Source organism: Pithys albifrons, chromosome 9, assembly GCF_047495875.1.
Source record: "Pithys albifrons albifrons isolate INPA30051 chromosome 9, PitAlb_v1, whole genome shotgun sequence".
NCBI classification, from domain to species: domain Eukaryota; kingdom Metazoa; phylum Chordata; class Aves; order Passeriformes; family Thamnophilidae; genus Pithys; species Pithys albifrons.
Genome location: NC_092466.1, coordinates 38763166 through 38786288, shown reverse-complemented (window position 1 = coordinate 38786288; position 23123 = coordinate 38763166).

Below are 23123 nucleotides of genomic sequence, written 5' to 3'. Positions count from 1 at the left end.
TGAAGATTCCTCCCTGGGAAAAGGTGTCAGGACAGAAAGCGATTGTTCCTTTTCTAGGGTTAATGGGGCTCCATCATTGACACCTGAGAGCCGAAGGCTGCAACCTTTTCCCTGAGCGCAACGCTCAACGGTGCGTGCCACTTGCGGGTCCAGGAATGTGCTGTTTCTCATCCCAGAATTCGAGGTCAATGAAGATTTCTCCCAGGAAAAGGTGCCAGGACAGAAAGCAATTGTGCCTTTTCTAGGGTTAATGGGGCCCCGTCTTTGGCACCTGAGAGTCCAGGGCTGCCACCTTTTCCCTGGGCGCAAAGCTCGACGGCGCGTGCCACTTGCGGGTCCAGGAATGTGCCGTTTCTCATCCCAGAATTCCAGGCCAGCGAAGATTTCTCCCTGGGAAAAGGTGTCAGGACAGAAAGCAATTGTGCCTTTTCTAGGGTTAATGGGGCCCCAAAATTGGCACCTGAGAGCCCAGGTCTGCCACTTTTTTCCTGGGCGCAATGCTCGACGGTGCGTTCCACTTGCGGGTCCGGGGAAGTGCCATTTTTCAGCCCAGAATTCCAGATGGACGAAAATTCCTCCCAGGGAAAAGGTGCCAGGACAGAAAGCGATTGTTTTTTATCTAGTGTTAACGGGGACCCCTCATTGGCACCTGAGAGCCCAAGGCTGCCACCTTTTCCCTGGGTGCAAAGCTAGATGGTGCCTGCCACGTGCAGGTCAGAGAAAGTGCTTTCTTCAGCCCGGAATTCCAGACGGGTTATGACTCCTCCCAGGGAAAAGGCTCCCGGGACAGAAAGCGATTGTTCCATTTCTAGTGTTAATGGGGGCCCGTCATTGGCATCTGAGAGCCAGAGGTTGCCTCCTTATCCCTGGGCGCAAAGCTCGACATTGCGTGCAACGTGCTGGTCCCAGAAAGTGCCATTTTACAGCCCAGAATACCAAACCGATGAAGACTCCTCCCAGGGAAAAGGTGCCAGGACAGAAAGCCATTGTGCCTTTTGTAAAGGTAATGGGGCCCCATCATTGGCACCTGAGAGCCCAAGACTGCCACCTTTTCCCTGGACGCAAAGCTCGATGGTGCATTCCACTTGCGGGTCCAGAAATGTGCCGATTCTCAGACCAGAATTCCAAACCGATGAAGATTCCTCCCTGGGAAAAGGTGCCAGGACAGAAAGCCATTGTGCCTTTTGTAGGGGTAATGGGGTACCATCATTGGCACCTGAGAGCCCAAGACTGCCCCCTTTTCCCTGGGAGCAAAGCTCGACGGTGTGTACCTTGTGTGGGTTTGGGGCAGTGCCATTTTTGAACCCAGATTTCCAGACGAATGAAGATTCCTCCCTGGGAAAAGGTGCCAGGACAGAAAGCAAGTGTTATTTTTCTAGTGTTAACGGGGCCCAATCCTTGGCACCTGAGAGCCCAAGGCTGCCACCTTTTCCCTGGGCGCAAATGTCGAGGGTGCGTGCCACTTTCTTGTCTGGGAAAGTGCCATTTTTTAGCACAGAATTCTAGACGGATGAAGACTCCTCACAGGGAAGAGGCTCCCAGGACAGAAAGCCATTGTTCCATTTCTAGGGTTAATCCGGCCCTAACATTGGCACCTGAGAGCCCAAGGTTGCCTCCTATACCCTGGGCGTAAAGCGGGACCATGCGTCCTACTTGAGGGTCCGGGAAATTGCGGTTCTCATTCTAGAATTCCAGACCGATGAAGACTCCTCCCTGGGAAAAGGTGCCAGGACAGGAATCGATTTCTCCTTTTCTAGGAGTAATGGGGACCCATTATTGGCACCTGAGAGCTGAAGGCTGCAACCTTTACCCTGAGCGCAAAGCTCGACGATGCGTGCCACTTGCGGGTCCAGGAATGTGCTGTTTCTCATCCCAGAATTCCAGGCCGATGAAGATTTCTCCCAGGGAAAAGGTGTCAGGACAGAAAGCAATTGTGCCTTTTCTAGGGTTAATGGGGCCCCAAAATTGACACCTGAGAGCCCAAGGCTGCCACCTTTTCCCTGGGCGCAAAGCTCGACGGAGCGTTCCACGTGCGAATCCCGGAAAGTGCCATTTTACAGCCCAGAATTCCAGACCTATGAAGATTCCTCAGAGGGAAAAGGTACCAGGAGACAAAGCCATTGTGTATTTTGTGATGCTAATTGGGCCCCATCGTTGGCACCTGAGAGCCCAAGGCTGCCACCTTTTCCCTGGGTGCAAAGCTCGACGGTGCATACCCTGTGCAGGTCCGGGAAAGGGCCATTTTTCAGCCCAGAATTCCAGACGGAAGTCGATTCCTCCCTGGGAAAAGGTGTCAGGACAGAAAGCCATTGTGCCTTCTCCAGGGGTAATGGGGCCCCATCTTTGGCATTTGAGAGCCCAAGGCTGCCACCTTTTCCCTGGACGCAAATGTCGACGGCGCGTGCCACTTGCAAGTCCGGGAACGTGCCGTTTCTCATCCCAGAATTCCAGGCCAGCGAAGATTTCTCCCTGGGAAAAGGTGCCAGGACAGAAAGCCATTGTGCCTTTTCTAGGGTTAATGGGGCCCCAAAATTGGCAGCTGAGAGCCCAGGGCTGCCACCTTTTCCCTGGGCGCAAAGCTCGACGGTGCGGGCCACATGCGGGTAAGGGAAAGAGCCGTTTTCAGCCCAGAATTCCAGACCAAAGAAGATTCCTCCCAGGGAAAAGGTGCCAGGACAGAAAGCGATTGTTCATTTTCAAGGGTCAATGGGGCCCCATCATTGGCACCTGAGAGCCCAAGGCTGCCACCTTTTCCCTGGGCGCAAAGCTCGACGGTGCGTGCCACATGCGGGTAAGGGAAAGAGCCCTTTTCAGCCCAGAATTCCAGACCAAAGAAGATTCCTCCCAGGGAAAAGGTGCCAGGACAGAAAGCGATTGTTCATTTTCAAGGGTCAATGGGGCCCCATCATTGGCACCTGAGAGCCCAAGGCTGCCACCTTTTGCCTGGGCACAAAGCTCGACGGTGCGTTCCACTTGCAGGTCCGGGGAAGTGCCGTTTTTCAGCCCAGAATTCCAGACAGACGAAAATTCCTACCAGGGAAAAGGTGCCAGGACAGAAAGCGATTGTTATTTATCTAGTGTTAACGGGGACCCATCGTTGACACCTGAGAGCCCAAGGCTGCCACGTTTTCCCTGGGCGCAAAGCTAGATGGTGCCTGCCACGTGCAGGTCAGAGAAAGACCTTTGTTCAGCCCAGGAATCCAGACGGATGACGACTCCTCCCAGGGAAAAGGTGCCAGGACAGAAAGCGATTGTTCCATTTCTAGTGTTAATGGGGGCCCGTCATTGGCATCTGAGAGCCAGAGGTTGCCTCCTTTTCCCTGGGCGCAAAGCACGACAGTGCGTGCCACGTGCTGGTCCCAGAAAGTGCCACTTTACAGCTTAGAATTCCAGACCAATGAAGACTCCTCCCAGGGAAAAGGTGCCAGGACAGAAAGCCATTGTGCTTTTTGTAAAGGTAATGGGGCCCCATCATTGGCACCTGAGAGCCTAAGACTGCCACCTTTTCCCTGGATGCAAAGCTCGATGGTGCGTTCCACTTTCGGGTCCAGGAAAGTGCCCATTCTCAGACCAGAATTCCAAACCGATGAAGATTCCTCCCTGGGAAAAGGTGCCAGGACAGAAAGCAAGTGTTATTTTTCTAGTGTTAATGGGGCCCCATCATTGGCACCTGGCAGCCCAAGGCTGCCCCCTTTTCCCTGGGCGCAAAGCTCCACGCTGTGTACCTTGTGCGGGTTTGGGGCAGTGCCATTTTTCAGCCCAGAATTCCAGACGGACGAAGATACCTCCTAGGGAAAAGGTGCCAGGTCAGAAATCGAATTGTCCTTTTCTAGGGTCAATGGTGCCCCATCATTGGCACCTGAGAGTTCAAGGCTGCCACCTTTTCCGTGGGCGCAAACATCAACGGCGCGTACCACTTTCTTGTCTGGGAAAGTGCCGTTTTTCAGCCCTCAATTCCAGACGAATGAAGACTCCTCACAGGGAAGAGGCTCCCAGGACAGAAAGTGATTGTTCCATTTCTACGGTTAATCGGGCTCCATCATTGGCACCTGAGAGCACAAGGTTGCCTCCTATAACCTGGGCGCAAAGCTCGACCATGCGTGCTACGTGAGGGTCCGGGAAATTGCCGTTTCTCATCCCAGAATTCGAGGTCAATGAAGATTTCTCCCAGGGAAAAGGTGCCAGGACAGAAAGCAATTGTGCCTTTTCTAGGGTTAATGGGGCCCCGTCTTTGGCACCTGAGAGTCCAGGGCTGCCACCTTTTCCCTGGGCGCAAAGCTCGACGGCGCGTGCCACTTGCGGGTCCAGGAATGTGCCGTTTCTCATCCCAGAATTCCAGGCCAGCGAAGATTTCTCCCTGGGAAAAGGTGTCAGGACAGAAAGCAATTGTGCCTTTTCTAGGGTTAATGGGGCCCCAAAATTGGCACCTGAGAGCCCAGGTCTGCCACTTTTTTCCTGGGCGCAATGCTCGACGGTGCGTTCCACTTGCGGGTCTGGGGAAGTGCCATTTTTCAGCCCAGAATTCCAGATGGACGAAAATTCCTCCCAGGGAAAAGGTGCCAGGACAAAAAGCGATTGTTTTTTATCTAGTGTTAACGGGGACCCCTCATTGGCACCTGAGAGCCCAAGGCTGCCACCTTTTCCCTGGGTGCAAAGCTAGATGGTGCCTGCCACGTGCAGGTCAGAGAAAGTGCTTTCTTCAGCCCGGAATTCCAGACGGGTTATGACTCCTCCCAGGGAAAAGGCTCCCGGGACAGAAAGCGATTGTTCCATTTCTAGTGTTAATGGGGGCCCGTCATTGGCATCTGAGAGCCAGAGGTTGCCTCCTTATCCCTGGGCGCAAAGCTCGACATTGCGTGCAACGTGCTGGTCCCAGAAAGTGCCATTTTACAGCCCAGAATACCAAACCGATGAAGACTCCTCCCAGGGAAAAGGTGCCAGGACAGAAAGCCATTGTGCCTTTTGTAAAGGTAATGGGGCCCCATCATTGGCACCTGAGAGCCCAAGACTGCCACCTTTTCCCTGGACGCAAAGCTCGATGGTGCATTCCACTTGCGGGTCCAGAAATGTGCCGATTCTCAGACCAGAATTCCAAACCGATGAAGATTCCTCCCTGGGAAAAGGTGCCAGGACAGAAAGCCATTGTGCCTTTTGTAGGGGTAATGGGGTACCATCATTGGCACCTGAGAGCCCAAGACTGCCCCCTTTTCCCTGGGAGCAAAGCTCGACGGTGTGTACCTTGTGCGGGTTTGGGGCAGTGCCATTTTTGAACCCAGATTTCCAGACGAATGAAGATTCCTCCCTGGGAAAAGGTGCCAGGACAGAAAGCAAGTGTTATTTTTCTAGTGTTAACGGGGCCCAATCCTTGGCACCTGAGAGCCCAAGGCTGCCACCTTTTCCCTGGGCGCAAATGTCGAGGGTGCGTGCCACTTTCTTGTCTGGGAAAGTGCCATTTTTTAGCACAGAATTCTAGACGGATGAAGACTCCTCACAGGGAAGAGGCTCCCAGGACAGAAAGCCATTGTTCCATTTCTAGGGTTAATCCAGCCCTAACATTGGCACCTGAGAGCCCAAGGTTGCCTCCTATACCCTGGGCGTAAAGCGGGACCATGCGTCCTACTTGAGGGTCCGGGAAATTGCGGTTCTCATTCTAGAATTCCAGACCGATGAAGACTCCTCCCTGGGAAAAGGTGCCAGGACAGGAATCGATTTCTCCTTTTCTAGGAGTAATGGGGACCCATTATTGGCACCTGAGAGCTGAAGGCTGCAACCTTTACCCTGAGCGCAAAGCTCGACGATGCGTGCCACTTGCGGGTCCAGGAATGTGCTGTTTCTCATCCCAGAATTCCAGGCCGATGAAGATTTCTCCCAGGGAAAAGGTGTCAGGACAGAAAGCAATTGTGCCTTTTCTAGGGTTAATGGGGCCCCAAAATTGACACCTGAGAGCCCAAGGCTGCCACCTTTTCCCTGGGCGCAAAGCTCGACGGAGCGTTCCACGTGCGAATCCCGGAAAGTGCCATTTTACAGCCCAGAATTCCAGACCTATGAAGATTTCTCAGAGGGAAAAGGTACCAGGAGACAAAGCCATTGTGTATTTTGTGATGCTAATTGGGCCCCATCGTTGGCACCTGAGAGCCCAAGGCTGCCACCTTTTCCCTGGGTGCAAAGCTCGACGGTGCATACCCTGTGCAGGTCCGGGAAAGGGCCATTTTTCAGCCCAGAATTCCAGACGGAAGTCGATTCCTCCCTGGGAAAAGGTGTCAGGACAGAAAGGCCATTGTGCCTTCTCCAGGGGTAATGGGGCTCCATCTTTGGCATTTGAGAGCCCAAGGCTGCCACCTTTTCCCTGGACGCAAATGTCGACGGCGCGTGCCACTTGCAAGTCCGGGAACGTGCCGTTTCTCATCCCAGAATTCCAGGCCAGCGAAGATTTCTCCCTGGGAAAAGGTGCCAGGACAGAAAGCCATTGTGCCTTTTCTAGGGTTAATGGGGCCCCAAAATTGGCAGCTGAGAGCCCAGGGCTGCCACCTTTTCCCTGGGCGCAAAGCTCGACGGTGCGGGCCACATGCGGGTAAGGGAAAGAGCCGTTTTCAGCCCAGAATTCCAGACCAAAGAAGATTCCTCCCAGGGAAAAGGTGCCAGGACAGAAAGCGATTGTTCATTTTCAAGGGTCAATGGGGCCCCATCATTGGCACCTGAGAGCCCAAGGCTGCCACCTTTTCCCTGGGCGCAAAGCTCGACGGTGCGTGCCACATGCGGGTAAGGGAAAGAGCCCTTTTCAGCCCAGAATTCCAGACCAAAGAAGATTCCTCCCAGGGAAAAGGTGCCAGGACAGAAAGCGATTGTTCATTTTCAAGGGTCAATGGGGCCCCATCATTGGCACCTGAGAGCCCAAGGCTGCCACCTTTTGCCTGGGCACAAAGCTCGACGGTGCGTTCCACTTGCAGGTCCGGGGAAGTGCCGTTTTTCAGCCCAGAATTCCAGACAGACGAAAATTCCTACCAGGGAAAAGGTGCCAGGACAGAAAGCGATTGTTATTTATCTAGTGTTAACGGGGACCCATCGTTGACACCTGAGAGCCCAAGGCTGCCACGTTTTCCCTGGGCGCAAAGCTAGATGGTGCCTGCCACGTGCAGGTCAGAGAAAGACCTTTGTTCAGCCCAGGAATCCAGACGGATGACGACTCCTCCCAGGGAAAAGGTGCCAGGACAGAAAGCGATTGTTCCATTTCTAGTGTTAATGGGGGCCCGTCATTGGCATCTGAGAGCCAGAGGTTGCCTCCTTTTCCCTGGGCGCAAAGCACGACAGTGCGTGCCACGTGCTGGTCCCAGAAAGTGCCACTTTACAGCTTAGAATTCCAGACCAATGAAGACTCCTCCCAGGGAAAAGGTGCCAGGACAGAAAGCCATTGTGCTTTTTGTAAAGGTAATGGGGCCCCATCATTGGCACCTGAGAGCCTAAGACTGCCACCTTTTCCCTGGATGCAAAGCTCGATGGTGCGTTCCACTTTCGGGTCCAGGAAAGTGCCCATTCTCAGACCAGAATTCCAAACCGATGAAGATTCCTCCCTGGGAAAAGGTGCCAGGACAGAAAGCAAGTGTTATTTTTCTAGTGTTAATGGGGCCCCATCATTGGCACCTGGCAGCCCAAGGCTGCCCCCTTTTCCCTGGGCGCAAAGCTCCACGCTGTGTACCTTGTGCGGGTTTGGGGCAGTGCCATTTTTCAGCCCAGAATTCCAGACGGACGAAGATACCTCCTAGGGAAAAGGTGCCAGGTCAGAAATCGAATTGTCCTTTTCTAGGGTCAATGGTGCCCCATCATTGGCACCTGAGAGTTCAAGGCTGCCACCTTTTCCGTGGGCGCAAACATCAACGGCGCGTACCACTTTCTTGTCTGGGAAAGTGCCGTTTTTCAGCCCTCAATTCCAGACGGATGAAGACTCCTCACAGGGAAGAGGCTCCCAGGACAGAAAGTGATTGTTCCATTTCTACGGTTAATCGGGCTCCATCATTGGCACCTGAGAGCCCAAGGTTGCCTCCTATACCCTGGGCGCAAAGCTCGACCATGCGTGCTACGTGAGGGGCCGGGAAATTGCCGTTTCTCATTCCAAAATTCCAGACCGATGAAGATTCCTCCCTGGGAAACGGTGTCAGGACAGAAAGCGATTGTTCCTTTTCTAGGGTTAATCGGGCTCCATCATTGACACCTGAGAGCCGAAGGCTGCAACCTTTTCCCTGAGCGCAAAGCTCAACGGTGCGTGCCACTTGCGGGTCCAGGAATGTGCTGTTTCTCATCCCAGAATTCGAGGTCAATGAAGATTTCTCCCAGGGAAAAGGTGCCAGGACAGAAAGCAATTGTGCCTTTTCTAGGGTTAATGGGGCCCCAAAATTGGCACCTGAGAGCCCAGGTCTGCCACCTTTTTCCTGGGCGCAATGCTCGACGGTGCGTTCCACTTGCGGGTCCGGGGAAGTGCCATTTTTCAGCCCAGAATTCCAGATGGACGAAAATTCCTCCCACGGAAAAGGTGCCAGGACAGAAAGCGATTGTTTTTTATCTAGTGTTAACGGGGCCCCATCATTGGCACCTGAGAGCCCAAGGCTGCCACCTTTTCCGTGGGTGCAAAGCTAGATGGTGCCTGCCACGTGCAGGTCAGAGAAAGCGCTTTCTTCAGCCCGGAATTCCAGACGGGTGATGACTCCTCCCAGGGAAAAGGCTCCCGGGACAGAAAGCGATTGTTCCATTTCTAGTGTTAATGGGGGCCCGTCATTGGCATCTGAGAGCCAGAGGTTGCCTCCTTTTCCCTGGGGGCAAAGCTCGACAGTGCGTGCCACGTGCTGGTCCCAGAAAGTGCCATTTTACAGCCCAGAATTCCAGACCAATGAAGACTCCTCCCAGGGAAAAGGTGCCAGGACAGAAAGCCATTGTGCCTTTTGTAAAGGTAATGGGACCCCATCTTTGGCACCTGAGAGCCCAAGACTGCCACCTTTTCCCTGGACGGAAAGCTCGATGGTGCGTTCCACTTGCGGGTCCAGGAAAGTGCCGATTCTCAGACCAGAATTCCAAACCGATGAAGATTCCACCCTGGGAAAAGGTGCCAGGACAGAAAGCCATTGTGCCTTTTGTAGGGGTAATGGGGCACCATCATTGGCACCTGAGAGCCCAAGGCTGCCCCCTTTTCCCTGGGAGCAAAGCTCGACGGTGTGTACCTTGTGCGGGTTTGGGGCAGTGCCATTTTTGAACCCAGATTTCCAGACGAATGAAGATTCCTCCTTGGGAAAAGGTGCCAGGACAGAAAGCAAGTGTTATTTTTCTAGTGTTAACGGGGCCCAAACCTTGGCACCTGAGAGCCCAAGGCTGCCACCTTTTCCCTGGGCGCAAATCTCGAGCGTGCGTGCCACTTTTTTTGTCTGGGAAAGTGCCATTTTTTAGCACAGAATTCTAGATGGATCAAGACTCCTCCCAGGGAAAAGGTGCCAGGACAGAAAGCGATTGTTCCATTTCTAGGGTTAATCGGGCCGTATCATTGGCACCTGAGAGCCCAAGTTTGCCTCCTTTAACCTGGGTGCAAAGCTCGACGGTGCGTGAAGCGCGAGGGTCCGGGAAATTGCCGTTTCTCATTCCAGAATTCCAGACCGATGAAGATTCCTCCCTGGGAAAAGGTGCCAGGACAGGAATCGATTTCTCCTTTTCTAGGAGTAATGGGAACCCATCATTGACACCTGAGAGCTGAAGGCTGCAACCTTTTCCCTGGGCGCAAAGCTCGATGGTGTGTACCCTGTGCGGGTTTCGGGCAGTGCCATTTTTGAACCTTAAATTCCAGACAGACGAAGATACATCCCAGGGAAAATGTGCCAGGTCAGAAATCGAATTGTCCTTTTCTAGGGTCAATGGTGCCCCATCCTTGGCACCTCAGAGTTCAAGGCTGCCACCTTTTCTGTGGGCGCAAACATCAACGGCACATACCACTTTCTTGTCCGGGAAAGTGCCGTTTTTCAGCCCTCAATTCCAGACAGATGAAGACTCCTCACAGGGAAGAGGCTCCCAGGACAGAAAGCGATTGTTCCATTTCTAGGGTTAATCGGGCTCCATCATTGGCACCTGAGAGCACAAGGTTGCCTCCTATACCCTGGGCGCAAAGCTCGACCATGCGTGCTACGTGAGGGGCCGGGAAATTGCGGTTCTCATTCCATAATTCCAGACCGATGAAGATTCCTCCCTGGGAAAAGGTGTCAGGACAGAAAGCGATTGTTCCTTTTCTAGGGTTAATCGGGCTCCATCATTGACACCTGAGAGCCGAAGGCTGCAACCTTTTCCCTGAGCGCAAAGCTCAACGGTGCGTGCCACTTGCGGGTCCAGGAATGTGCTGTTTCTCATCCCAGAATTCCAGGCCAATGAAGATTTCTCCCAGGGAAAAGGTGCCAGGACAGAAAGCAATTGTGCCTTTTCTAGGGTTAATGGGGCCCCAAAATTGAGACCTGAGAGCCCAGGGCTGCCACCTTTTCCCTGGGCGCAAAACTCGACGGAGCGTTCCACGTGCGGATCCCGGAAAGTGCCATTTTACAGCCCAGAATTCCAGACCTATGAAGATTCCTCAGAGGGAAAAGGCACCAGGAGACAAAGCCATTGTGTATTTTGTAATGCTAATTGGGCCCCATCATTGGCACCTGAGAGCCCAAGGCTGCCACCTTTTCCCTGGGTGCAAAGCTCGACGGTGCATACCCTGTGCGGGTCCGGGAAAGGGCCATTTTTCAGCCCAGAATTCCAGACGGAAGTCGATTCCTCTCTGGGAAAAGGTGTCAGGACAGAAAGCCATTGTGCTTTTTGTAAAGGTAATGGGGCCCCATCTTTGGCACCTGAGAGCCCGAGACTGCCACCTTTTCCCTGGACGGAAAGCTCGATGGTGCGTTCCACTTGCGGGTCCAGGAAAGTGCCGATTCTCAGATCAGAATTCCAAACCGATGAAGATTCCTCCCTGGGAAAAGGTGCCAGGACAGAAAGCCATTGTGCCTTTTGTAGGGGTAATGGGTCACCATCATTGGCACCTGAGAGCCCAAGGCTGCCCCCTTTTCCCTGGGCGCAAAGCTCGACGGTGTGTACCTTGTGCGGGTTTGGGGCAGTGCCATTTTTGAACCCAGAATTCCAGACGGACGAAGACACCTCCCAGGGAAAAAGTGCCAGGTCAGAAATCGAATTGTCCTTTTCTAGGGTCAATGGTGCCCCATCATTGGCACCTGAGAGTTCAAGGCTGTCACCTTTTCCGTGGGCGCAAACATCAACGGCGCGTACCATTTTCTTGTCCGGGAAAGTGCCGTTTTTCAGCCCTCAATTCCAGACGGATGAAGACTCCTCACAGGGAAGAGGTTCCCAGGACAGAAAGCGATTGTTCCATTTCTAGGGTTAATCGGGCTCCATCATTGGCACCTGAGAGCACAAGGTTGCCTCCTATACCCTGGGCGCAAAGCTCGACCATGCGTGCTACGTGAGGGGCCGGGAAATTGCGGTTCTCATTCCAAAATTCCAGACCGATGAAGATTCCTCCCTGGGAAAAGGTGTCAGGACAGAAAGCGATTGTTCCTTTTCTAGGGTTAATGGGGCTCCATCATTGACACCTGAGAGCCCAAGGCTGCAACCTTTTCCCTGAGCGCAAAGCTCGACGGTGCGTGCCACTTGCGGGTCCAGGAATGTGCTGTTTCTCATCCCAGAATTCGAGGTCAATGAAGATTTCTCCCAGGGAAAAGGTGCCAGGACAGAAAGCAATTGTGCCTTTTCTAGGGTTAATGGGGCCCCAAAATTGACACCTGAGAGCCCAAGGCTGACACCTTTTCCCTGGGCGCAAAGCTCGACGGAGCGTTCCACGTGCGGGTCCCGGAAAGTGCCATTTTACAGCCCAGAATTCCAGACCTATGAAGATTCCTCAGAGGGAAAAGGTACCAGGAGACAAAGCCATTGTGTATTTTGTAATGCTAATTGGGCCCCATCATTGGCACCTGAGAGCCCAAGGCTGCCACCTTTTCCCTGGGTGCAAAGCTCGACGGTGCATACCCTGTGCGGGTCTGGGAAAGGGCCGTTTTTCAGCCCAGAATTCCAGACGGAAGTCGATTCCTCTCTGGGAAAAGGTGTCAGGACAGAAAGCCGTTGTGCCTTTTCTAGGGGTAATGGGGCCCCATCTTTGGCATCTGAGAGCCTAGGGCTGGCACCTTTTCCCTGGGCGCAAATGTTGACGGCGTGTGCCACTTGCAAGTCCGGGAATGTGCCGTTTCTCATCCCAGAATTCCAGGCCAGCGAAGATATCTCCCTGGGAAAAGGTGCCACGACAGAAAGCGATTGTGCCTTTTCTAGGGTGAATGGGGCCCCAAAATTGGCAGCTGAGAGCCCAGGGCTGCCACCTTTTCCCTGGGCGCAAAGCTCGACGGTGCGTGCCACATGCGGGTAAGGAAAAGAGCCGTTTTCAGCCCAGAATTCCAGACCAAAGAAGATTCCTCCCAGGGAAAAGGTGCCAGGACAGAAAGCGATTGTTCTTTTTCTAGGGGTAATGGGGCCCCATCATTGGCACCTGAGAGCCCAAGGCTGCCACCTTTACCCTGGGCACAAAGCTCGACGGTGCGTTCCACTTGCAGGTCCGGGGAAGTGCCGTTTTTCTGCCCAGGATTCCAGACGGCTGACGTCTCCTCCCAGGGAAAGGGCTCCCAGGACAGAAAGCGATTGTTCCATTTCTAGTGTTAATGGGGGCCTGTCATTGGCATCTGAGAGCCCAAGGTTGCCTCCTTTTCCCTGGGCGCAAAGCACGACAGTGCGTGCCACGTGCTGGTCCCAGAAAGTGCCATTTTACAGCCCAGAATTCCAGACCAATGAAGAATCCTCCCAGGGAAAAGGTGCCAGGACAGAAAGCCATTGTGCTTTTTGTAAAGGTAATGGGGCCCCATCATTGGCACCTGAGAGCCCAAGACTGCCACCTTTTCCCTGGGCGCAAAGCTCGATGGTGCGTTCCACTTGCGGGTCCAGGAAAGTGCCGATTCTCAGACCAGAATTCCAAACCGATGAAGATTCCTCCCTGGGAAAAGGTGCCAGGACAGAAAGCCATTGTGCCTTTTGTAGGGGTAATGGGGCACCATCATTGGCACCTGAGAGCCCAAGGCTGCCCCCTTTTCCCTTGCCGCAAAGCTCGACGGTGTGTACCTTGTGCAGGTTTGGGGCAGTGCCAATTTTGAACCCAGATTTCAAGCCGGACGAAGATTCCTCCCTGGGAAAAGGTGCCAGGACAGAAAGCAAGTGTTATTTTTCTAGTGTTTACGGGGCCCCATCATTGGCACCTGAGAGCCCAAGGCTGCCACCTTTTCCCTGGGCGCAAAGCTTGATGGTGCCTGCCACGTGCAGGTCAGAGAAAGTGCTTTGTTCAGCCCAGGATTCCAGACGGCTGACGACTCCTCCCAGGGAAAGGGCTCCCAGGACAGAAAGCGATTTTTCCATTTCTAGTGTTAATGGGGGCCTGTCATTGGCATCTGAGAGCCAGAGGTTGCCTCCTTTTCCCTGGGCGCAAAGCACGACAGTGCGTGCCACGTGCTGGTCCCAGAAAGTGCCTTTTTACAGCCCAGAATTCCAGACCAGTGAAGACTCCTCCCAGGGAAAAGGTGCCAGGACAGAAAGCCATTGTGCTTTTTGTAAAGGTAATGGGGCCCCATCATTGGCACCTGAGAGCCCAAGACTGCCACCTTTTCCCTGGATGCAAAGCTCGATGGCGCGTTCCACTTGCGGGTCCAGAAAAGTGCCCATTCTCAGACCAGAATTCCAAACCGATGAAGATTCCTCCCTGGGAAAAGGTGCCAGGACAGAAAGCCATTGTGCCTTTTCTAGGGGTAATGGGGCCCCATCATTGGCACCTGAGAGCCCAAGGCTGCCCCATTTTCCCTGCGCGCAAAGCTCCACGCTGTGTACCTTGTGCAGGTTTGGGGCAGTGCCATTTTTAAACCCAGATTTCCAGACGGACGAAGATTCCTCCCTGGGAAATGGTGCCAGGACAGAAAGCAAGTGTTATTTTTCTAGTGTTAACGGGGCCCCATCATTGGCACCTGAGAGCCCAAGGCTGCCACCTTTTCCCTGGGCTGCCACCTTTTCCCTAGATGGTGCCTGCCACCTGCAGGTCAGAGGAAGTGCTTTGTTCAGCCCAGGATTCCAGACGGATGACGACTCCTCCCAGGGAAAGGGCTCCCAGGACAGAAAGCGATTGTTCCATTTCTAGTGTTAATGGGGGCCTGTCATTGGCATCTGAGAGCCAGAGGTTGCCTCCTTTTCCCTGGGCACAAAGCACGAGAGTGCATGCCACGTCCTGGTCCCAGAAAGTGCCATTTTACAGCCCAGAATTCCAGACCAATAAAGACTCCTCCCAGGGAAAAGGTGCCAGGACAGAAAGCCATTGTGCTTTTTGTAAAGGTAATGGGGCCCCATCATTGGCACCTGAGAGCCCAAGACTGCCACCTTTCCCTGGATGCAAAGCTCGATGGTGCGTTCCACTTGCGGGTCCAGGAAAGTGCCGATTCTCAGACCAGAATTCCAAACCGATGAAGATTCCTCCCTGGGAAAAGGTGCCAGGACAGAAAGCTATTGTGCCTTTTGTAGGGGTAATGGGGCCCCATCATTGGCACCTGAGAGCCCAAGGCTGCCCCCTTTTCCCTGGGCGCAAAGCTCCACGCTGTGTACCATGTGCGGGTTTGGGGCAGTGCCATTTTTGAACCCAGATTTCCAGACGAATGAAGATTCCTCCCTGGGAAAAGGTGCCAGGACAGAAAGCAAGTGTTATTTTTCTAGTGTTAACGGGGCCCAATCCTTGGCACCTGAGAGCCCAAGGCTGCCACCTTTTCCCTGGGCGCAAATGTCGAGGGTGCGTGCCACTTTCTTGTCTGGGAAAGTGCCATTTTTTAGCACAGAATTCTAGACGGATGAAGACTCCTCACAGGGAAGAGGCTCCCAGGACAGAAAGCCATTGTTCCATTTCTAGGGTTAATCCGGCCCTATCATTGGCACCTGAGAGCCCAAGGTTGCCTCCTATACCCTGGGCGTAAAGCGGGACCATGCGTCCTACTTGAGGGTCCGGGAAATTGCGGTTCTCATTCCAGAATTCCAGACCGATGAAGACTCCTCCCTGGGAAAAGGTGCCAGGACAGGAATCGATTTCTCCTTTTCTAGGAGTAATGGGGACCCATTATTGGCACCTGAGAGCTGAAGGCTGCAACCTTTTCCCTGAGCGCAAAGCTCGACGATGCGTGCCACTTGCGGGTCCAGGAATGTGCTGTTTCTCATCCCAGAATTCGAGGCCGATGAAGATTTCTCCCAGGGAAAAGGTGTCAGGACAGAAAGCAATTGTGCCTTTTCTAGGGTTAATGGGGCCCCAAAATTGACACCTGAGAGCCCAAGGCTGACACCTTTACCCTGGGCGCAAAGCTCGACGGAGCGTTCCACGTGCGGATCCCGGAAAGTGCCATTTTACAGCCCAGAATTCCAGACCTATGAAGATTCCTCAGAGGGAAAAGGTACCAGGAGACAAAGCCATTGTGTATTTTGTAATGTTAATTGGGCCCCATCATTGGCACCTGAGAGCCCAAGGCTGCCCCTTTTCCCTGGGTGCAAAGCTCGACGGTGCATACCCTGTACAGGTCCGGGAAAGGGCCATTTTTCAGCCCAGAATTCCAGACGCAAGTCGATTCCTCCCTGGGAAAAGGTGTCAGGACAGAAAGCCATTGTGCCTTCTCCAGGGGTAATGGGGCCCCATCTTTGGCATTTGAGAGCCCAAGGCTGCCACCTTTTCCCTGGACGCAAATGTCGACGGCGCGTGCCACTTGCAAGTCCGGGAATGTGCCGTTTCTCATCCCAGAATTCCAGGCCAGAGAAGATTTCTCCCTGGGAAAAGGTGCCACGACAGAAAGCGATTGTGCCTTTTCTAGGGTGAATGGGGCCCCAAAATTGGCAGCTGAGAGCCCAGGGCTGCCACCTTTTCCCTGGACGCAAAGCTCGACGGTGTGTGCCACATGCGGGTAAGGGAAAGAGCCGTTTTCAGCCCAGAATTCCAGACCAAAGAAGATTCCTCCCTGGGAAAAGGTGCCAGGACAGAAAGCGATTGTTCATTTTCAAGGGTCAATGGGGCCCCATCATTGGCACCTGAGAGCCCAAGGCTGCCACCTTTTCCCTGGGCACAAAGCTCGACGGTGCGTTCCACTTGCAGGTCCGGGGAAGTGCCGTTTTTCAGCCCAGAATTCCAGACAGATGAAAATTCCTCCCAGGGAAAAGGTGCCAGGACAGAAAGCGATTGTTATTTATCTAGTGTTAACGGAGACCCATTGTTGGCACCTGAGAGCCCAAGGCTGCCACCTTTTCCCTGGGCGCAAAGCTAGATGGTGCCTGCCACGTGCAGGTCAGAGAAAGACCTTTGTTCAGCCCAGGATTCCAGACGGATGACGACTCCTCCCAGGGAAAAGGCTCCCAGGACAGAAAGCGATTGTTCCATTTCTAGTGTTAATGGGGGCCCGTCATTGGCATCTGAGAGCCAGAGGTTGCCTCCTTTTCCCTGGGCGCAAAGCTCGACATTGCGTGCAACGTGCTGGTCCCAGAAAGTGCCATTTTACAGCCCAGAATTCCAAACCGATGAAGACTCCTCCCAGGGAAAAGGAGCCAGGACAGAAAGCCATTGTGCCTTTTGTAAAGGTAATGGGGCCCCATCATTGGCACCTGAGAGCCCAAGACTGCCACCTTTTCCCTGGACGCAAAGCTCGATGGTGCATTCCACTTGCGGGTCCAGAAATCTGCCGATTCTCAGACCAGAATTCCAAACCGATGAAGATTCCTCCCTGGGAAAAGGTGCCAGGACAGAAAGCCATTGTGCCTTTTGTAGGGGTAATGGGGCACCATCATTGGCACCTGAGAGCCCAAGGCTGCCCCCTTTTCTCTGGGAGCAAAGCTCGACGGTGTGTACCTTGTGCGGGTTTGGGGCAGTGCCATTTTTGAACCCAGATTTCCAGACGAATGAAGATTCCTCCCTGGGAAAAGGTGCCAGGACAGAAAGCAAGTGTTATTTTTCTAGTGTTAACGGGGCCCAATCCTTGGCACCTGAGAGCCCAAGGCTGCCACCTTTTCCCTGGGCGCAAATGTCGAGGGTGCGTGCCACTTTCTTGTCTGGGAAAGTGCCATTTTTTAGCACAGAATTCTAGACGGATGAAGACTCCTCACAGGGAAGAGGCTCCCAGGACAGAAAGCCATTGTTCCATTTCTAGGGTTAATCCGGCCCTATCATTGGCACCTGAGAGCCCAAGGTTGCCTCCTATACCCTGGGCGTAAAGCGGGACCATGCGTCCTACTTGAGGGTCCGGGAAATTGCGGTTCTCATTCCAGAATTCCAGACCGATGAAGACTCCTCCCTGGGAAAAGGTGCCAGGACAGGAATCGATTTCTCCTTTTCTAGGAGTAATGGGGACCCATTATTGGCACCTGAGAGCTGAAGGCTGCAACCTTTTCCCTGAGCGCAAAGCTCGACGATGCGTGCCACTTGCGGGTCCAGGAATGTGCTGTTTCTCATCCCAGAATTTGAGGCTGATGAAGATTTCTCCCAGGGAAAAGGTGTCAGGACAGAAAGCAATTGTGCCTTTTCTAGGGTTAATGGGGCCCCAAAATTGACACCTGAGAGCCCAAGGCTGACACCTTTTCCCTGGGCGCAAAGCTCGACGGAGCGTTCCACGTGCGGGTCCCGGAAAGTGCCATTTTACAGCCCAGAATTCCAGACCTATGAAGATTCCTCAGAGGGAAAAGGTACCAGGAGACAAAGCCATTGTGTATTTTGTAATGTTAATTGGGCCCCATCATTGGCACCTGAGAGCCCAAGGCTGCCACCTTTTCCCTGGGTGCAAAGCTCGACGGTGCATACCCTGTACAGGTCCGGGAAAGGGCCATTTTTCAGCCCAGAATTCCAGACGGAAGTCGATTCCTCCCTGGGAAAAGGTGTCAGGACAGAAAGCCATTGTGCCTTCTCCAGGGGTAATGGGGCTCCATCTTTGGCATTTGAGAGCCCAAGGCTGCCACCTTTTCCCTGGACGCAAATGTCGACGGCGCGTGCCACTTGCAAGTCCGGGAACGTGCCGTTTCTCATCCCAGAATTCCAGGCCAGAGAAGATTTCTCCCTGGGAAAAGGTGCCAGGACAGAAAGCCATTGTGCCTTTTCTAGGGTGAATGGGGCCCCAAAATTGGCAGCTGAGAGCCCAGGGCTGCCACCTTTTCCCTGGACGCAAAGATCGACGGTGCGTGCCACATGCGGGTAAGGGAAAGAGCCGTTTTCAGCCCAGAATTCCAGACCAAAGAAGATTCCTCCCAGGGAAAAGGTGCCAGGACAGAAAGCGATTGTTCATTTTCAAGGGTCAATGGGGCCCCATCATTGGCACCTGAGAGCCCAAGGCTGCCACCTTTTGCCTGGGCACAAAGCTCGACGGTGCGTTCCACTTGCAGGTCCGGGGAAGTGCCGTTTCTCATCCCAGAATTCCAGGCCAGCGAAGATTTCTCCCTGGGAAAAGGTGCCAGGACAGAAAGCGATTGTGCCTTTTCTAGTGTTAATGGGGCCCCAAAATTGGCAGCTGAGAGCCCAGGGCTGCCACCTTTTCCCTGGGCGCAAAGCTCGACGGTGCGTGCCACATGCGGGTAAGGGAAAGAGCCGTTTTCAGCCCAGAATTCCAGACCAAAGAAGATTCCTCCCAGGGAAAAGGTGCCAGGACAGAAAGCAATTGTTCATTTTCAAGGGTCAATGGGGCCCCATCATCGGCACCTGAGAGCCCAAGGCTGCCACCTTTTGCCTGGGCACAAAGCTCGACGGTGCGTTCCACTTGCAGATCCGGGGAAGTGCCGTTTTTCAGCCCAGAATTCCAGACAGACGAAAATTCCTCCCAGGGAAAAGGTGCCAGGACAGAAAGCAATTGTTCATTTTCAAGGGTCAATGGGGCCCCATCATCGGCACCTGAGAGCCCAAGGCTGCCACCTTTTGCCTGGGCACAAAGCTCGACGGTGCGTTCCACTTGCAGGTCCGGGGAAGTGCCGTTTTTCAGCCCAGAATTCCAGACAGACGAAAATTCCTACCAGGGAAAAGGTGCCAGGACAGAAAGCGATTGTTATTTATCTAGTGTTAACGGAGACCCATCGTTGGCACCTGAGAGCCCAAGGCTGCCACCTTTCCCTGGGCGCAAAGCTAGATGGTGCCTGCCACGTGCAGGTCAGAGAAAGACCTTTGTTCAGCCCAGGATTGCAGACGGATGACGACTCCTCCCAGGGAAAAGGTGCCAGGACAGAAAGCGATTGTTCCATTTCTAGTGTTAATGGGGGCCCGTCATTGGCATCTGAGAGCCAGAGGTTGCCTCCTTTTCCCTGGGCGCAAAGCACGACAGTGCGTGCCACGTGCTGGTCCCAGAAAGTGCCACTTTACAGCTTAGAATTCCAGACCAATGAAGACTCCTCCCAGGGAAAAGGTGCCAGGACAGAAAGCCATTGTGCTTTTTGTAAAGGTAATGGGGCCCCATCATTGGCACCTGAGAGCCCAAGACTGCCACCTTTTCCCTGGATGCAAAGCTCGATGGTGCGTTCCACTTGCGGGTCCAGGAAAGCGCCGATTCTCAGACCAGAATTCCAAACCGATGAAGATTCCTCCCTGGGAAAAGGTGCCAGGACAGAAAGCCATTGTGCCTTTTGTAGGGGTAATGGGGCACCATCATTGGCACCTGAGAGCCCAAGGCTGCCCCCTTTTCCCTGGGCGCAAAGCTCGACGGTGTGTACCTTGTGCGGGTTTGGGGCAGTGCCATTTTTGAACCCAGATTTCCAGACGGACGAAGATTCCTCCCTGGGAAAAGGTGCCAGGACAGAAAGCAAGTGTTATTTTTCTAGTGATAACGGGGCCCCATCATTGGCACCTGAGAGCCCACGGCTGCCACCTTTTGCCTGGGCGCAAATGTCTACGGTGCGTGCCACTTGCGGGTCCGGGGAAGTGCCATTTTTCAGCCCAGAATTCCAGACGGACGAAGACACCTCCCAGGGAAAAGGTGCCAGGTCAGAAATCGAATTGTCCTTTTCTAGGGTCAATGGTGCCCCATCATTGGCACCTGAGAGTTCAAGGCTGCCACCTTTTCCGTGGGCGCAAACATCAACGGCACATACCACTTTCTTGTCCGGGAAAGTGCAGTTTTTTGAGCCCTCAATTCCAGACGGATGAAGACTCCTCACAGGGAAGAGGCTCCCAGGACAGAAAGCGATTGTTCCATTTCTAGGGTTAATCCGGCCCTATCATTGGCACCTGAGAGCCCAAGGTTGCCTCCTATACCCTGGGCGTAAAGCTCGACCATGCGTCCTACGTGAGGGTCCGGGAAATTGCCGTTTCTCATTCCAAAATTCCAGACCGATGAAGATTCCTCCCTGGGAAAAGGTGTCAGGACAGAAAGCGATTGTTCCTTTTCTAGGGTTAATCGGGCTCCATCATTGACACCTGAGAGCCGAAGGCTGCAACCTTTTCCCTGAGCGCAAAGCTCAACGGTGCGTGCCACTTGCGGGTCCAGGAATGTGCTGTTTCTCATCCCAGAATTCCAGGCCAATGAAGATTTCTCCCAGGGAAAAGGTGCCAGGGCAGAAAGCAATTGTGCCTTTTCTAGGGTTAATGGGGCCCCAAAATTGAGACCTGAGAGCCCAAGGCTGCCACCTTTTCCCTGGGCGCAAAACTCGACGGAGCGTTCCACGTGCGGATCTTGGAAAGTGCCATTTTACAGCCCAGAATTCCAGACCTATGAAGATTCCTCAGAGGGAAAAGGTACCAGGAGACAAAGCCATTGTGTATTTTGTAATGCTAATTGGGCCCCATCATTGGCACCTGAGAGCCCAAGGCTGCCACCTTTTCCCTGGGTGCAAAGCTCGACGGTGCATACCCTGTGCGGGTCTGGGAAAGGGCCGTTTTTCAGCCCAGAATTCCAGACGGAAGTCGATTCCTCTCTGGGAAAAGGTGTCAGGACAGAAAGCCATTGTGCCTTTTCTAGGGGTAATGGGGCCCCATCTTTGGCACCTGAGAGCCCAAGGCTGCCACCTTTTCCCTGGGCGCAAATGTCGATGGCGCGTGCCACTTGCAAGTCCGGGAATGTGCCGTTTCTCATCCCAGAATTCCAGGTCAGCGAAGATTTCTCCCTGGGAAAAGGTGCCAGGACAGAAAGCCATTGTGCCTTTTCTAGGGTGAATGGGGCCCCAAAATTGGCAGCTGAGAGCCCAGGGCTGCCACCTTTTCCCTGGGCGCAAAGCTCGACGTTGCGTGCCACATGCGGGTAAGGGAAAGAGCCGTTTTCAGCCCAGAATTCCAGACCAAAGAAGATTCCTCCCAGGGAAAAGGTGCCAGGACAGAAAGCGATTGTGCCTTTTCTAGGGGTAATGGGGCCTCATCATTGGCACCTGAGAGCCCAACGCTGCCACCTTTTCCCTGGGCACAAAGCTCGACGGTGGGTTCCACTTGCAGGTCCGGGGAAGTGCCGTTTTTCAGCCCAGAATTCCAGACAGACGAAAATTCCTCCCAGGGAAAAGGTGCCAGGACAGAAAGCGATTGTTTTTTATCTAGTGTTAACGTGGACCCATCATTGGCACCTGAGAGCCCAAGGCTGCCACCTTTTCCCTGGGCGCAAAGCTAGATGGTGCCTGCCACGTGCAGGTCAGAGAAAGACCTTTGTTCAGCCCAGGATTGCAGACGGATGACGACTCCTCCCAGGGAAAAGGCTCCCAGGACAGAAAGCGATTGTTCCATTTCTAGTGTTAATGGGGGCCCGTCATTGGCATCTGAGAGCCAGAGGTTGCCTCCTTTTCCCTGGGCGCAAAGCACGACAGTGCGTGCAACGTGCTGGTCCCAGAAAGTGCCACTTTACAGCTTAGAATTCCAGACCAATGAAGACTCCTCCCAGGGAAAAGGTGCCAGGACAGAAAGCCATTGTGCTTTTTGTAAAGGTAATGGGGCCCCATCATTGGCACCTGAGAGCCCAAGACTGCCACCTTTTCCCTGGATGCAAAGCTCGATGGTGCGTTCCACTTGCGGGTCCAGGAAAGCGCCGATTCTCATTCCAGAATTCCAAACCGATGAAGATTCCTCCCTGGGAAAAGGTGCCAGGACAGAAAGCCATTGTGCCTTTTGTAGGGGTAATGGGGCACCATCATTGGCACCTGAGAGCCCAAGGCTGCCCCCTTTTCCCTGGGAGCAAAGCTCGACGGTGTGTACCTTGTGCGGGTTTGGGGCAGTGCCATTTTTGAACCCAGATATCCAGACGGTCGAAGATTCCTCCCTGGGAAAAGGTGCCAGGACAGAAAGCAAGTGTTATTTTTCTAGTGATAACGGGGCCCCATCATTGGCACCTGAGAGCCCACGGCTGCCACCTTTTCCCTGGGCGCAAAGCTCGACGGCGCGTGCCACTTGCGGGTCCGGGGAAGTGCCATTTTTCAGCCCAGAATTCCAGACGGACGAAGACAACTCCCAGGGAAAAGGTGCCAGGTCAGAAATCGAATTGTCCTTTTCTAGGGTCAATGGTGCCCCATCATTGGCACCTGAGAGCCCAAGGCTGCCACCTTTTCCCTGGACGCAAAGCTCAATGGTGCGTTCCACTTGCGGGTCCAGGAAAGTGCCGATTCTCAGACCAGAATTCCAAACCGATGAAGATTCCTCCCTGGGAAAAGGTGCCAGGACAGAAAGCCATTGTGCCTTTTGTAGGGGTAATGGGGCACCATCATTGGCACCTGAGAGCCCAAGGCTGCCCCCTTTTCCCTGGGAGCAAAGCTCGACGGTGTGTACCTTGTTCGGGTTTGGGGCAGTGCCATTTTTGAACCCAGATTTCCAGACGGACGAAGATTCCTTCCAGGGAAAAGGTGCCAGGACAGAAAGCAAGTGTTATTTTTCTAGTGTTAACGGGGCCCCATCCTTGGCACCTGAGAGCCCAAGGCTGCCACGTTTTGCCTGGGCGCAAATGTCGAGGGTGTGTGCCACTTTCTTGTATGGGAATGCGCCTTTTTTTAGCCCAGAATTCTAGACGGATGAAGATTCCTCCCAGGGAAAAGGTGCCAGGACAGAAAGCGATTGTTCCATTTCTAGGGTTAATCGG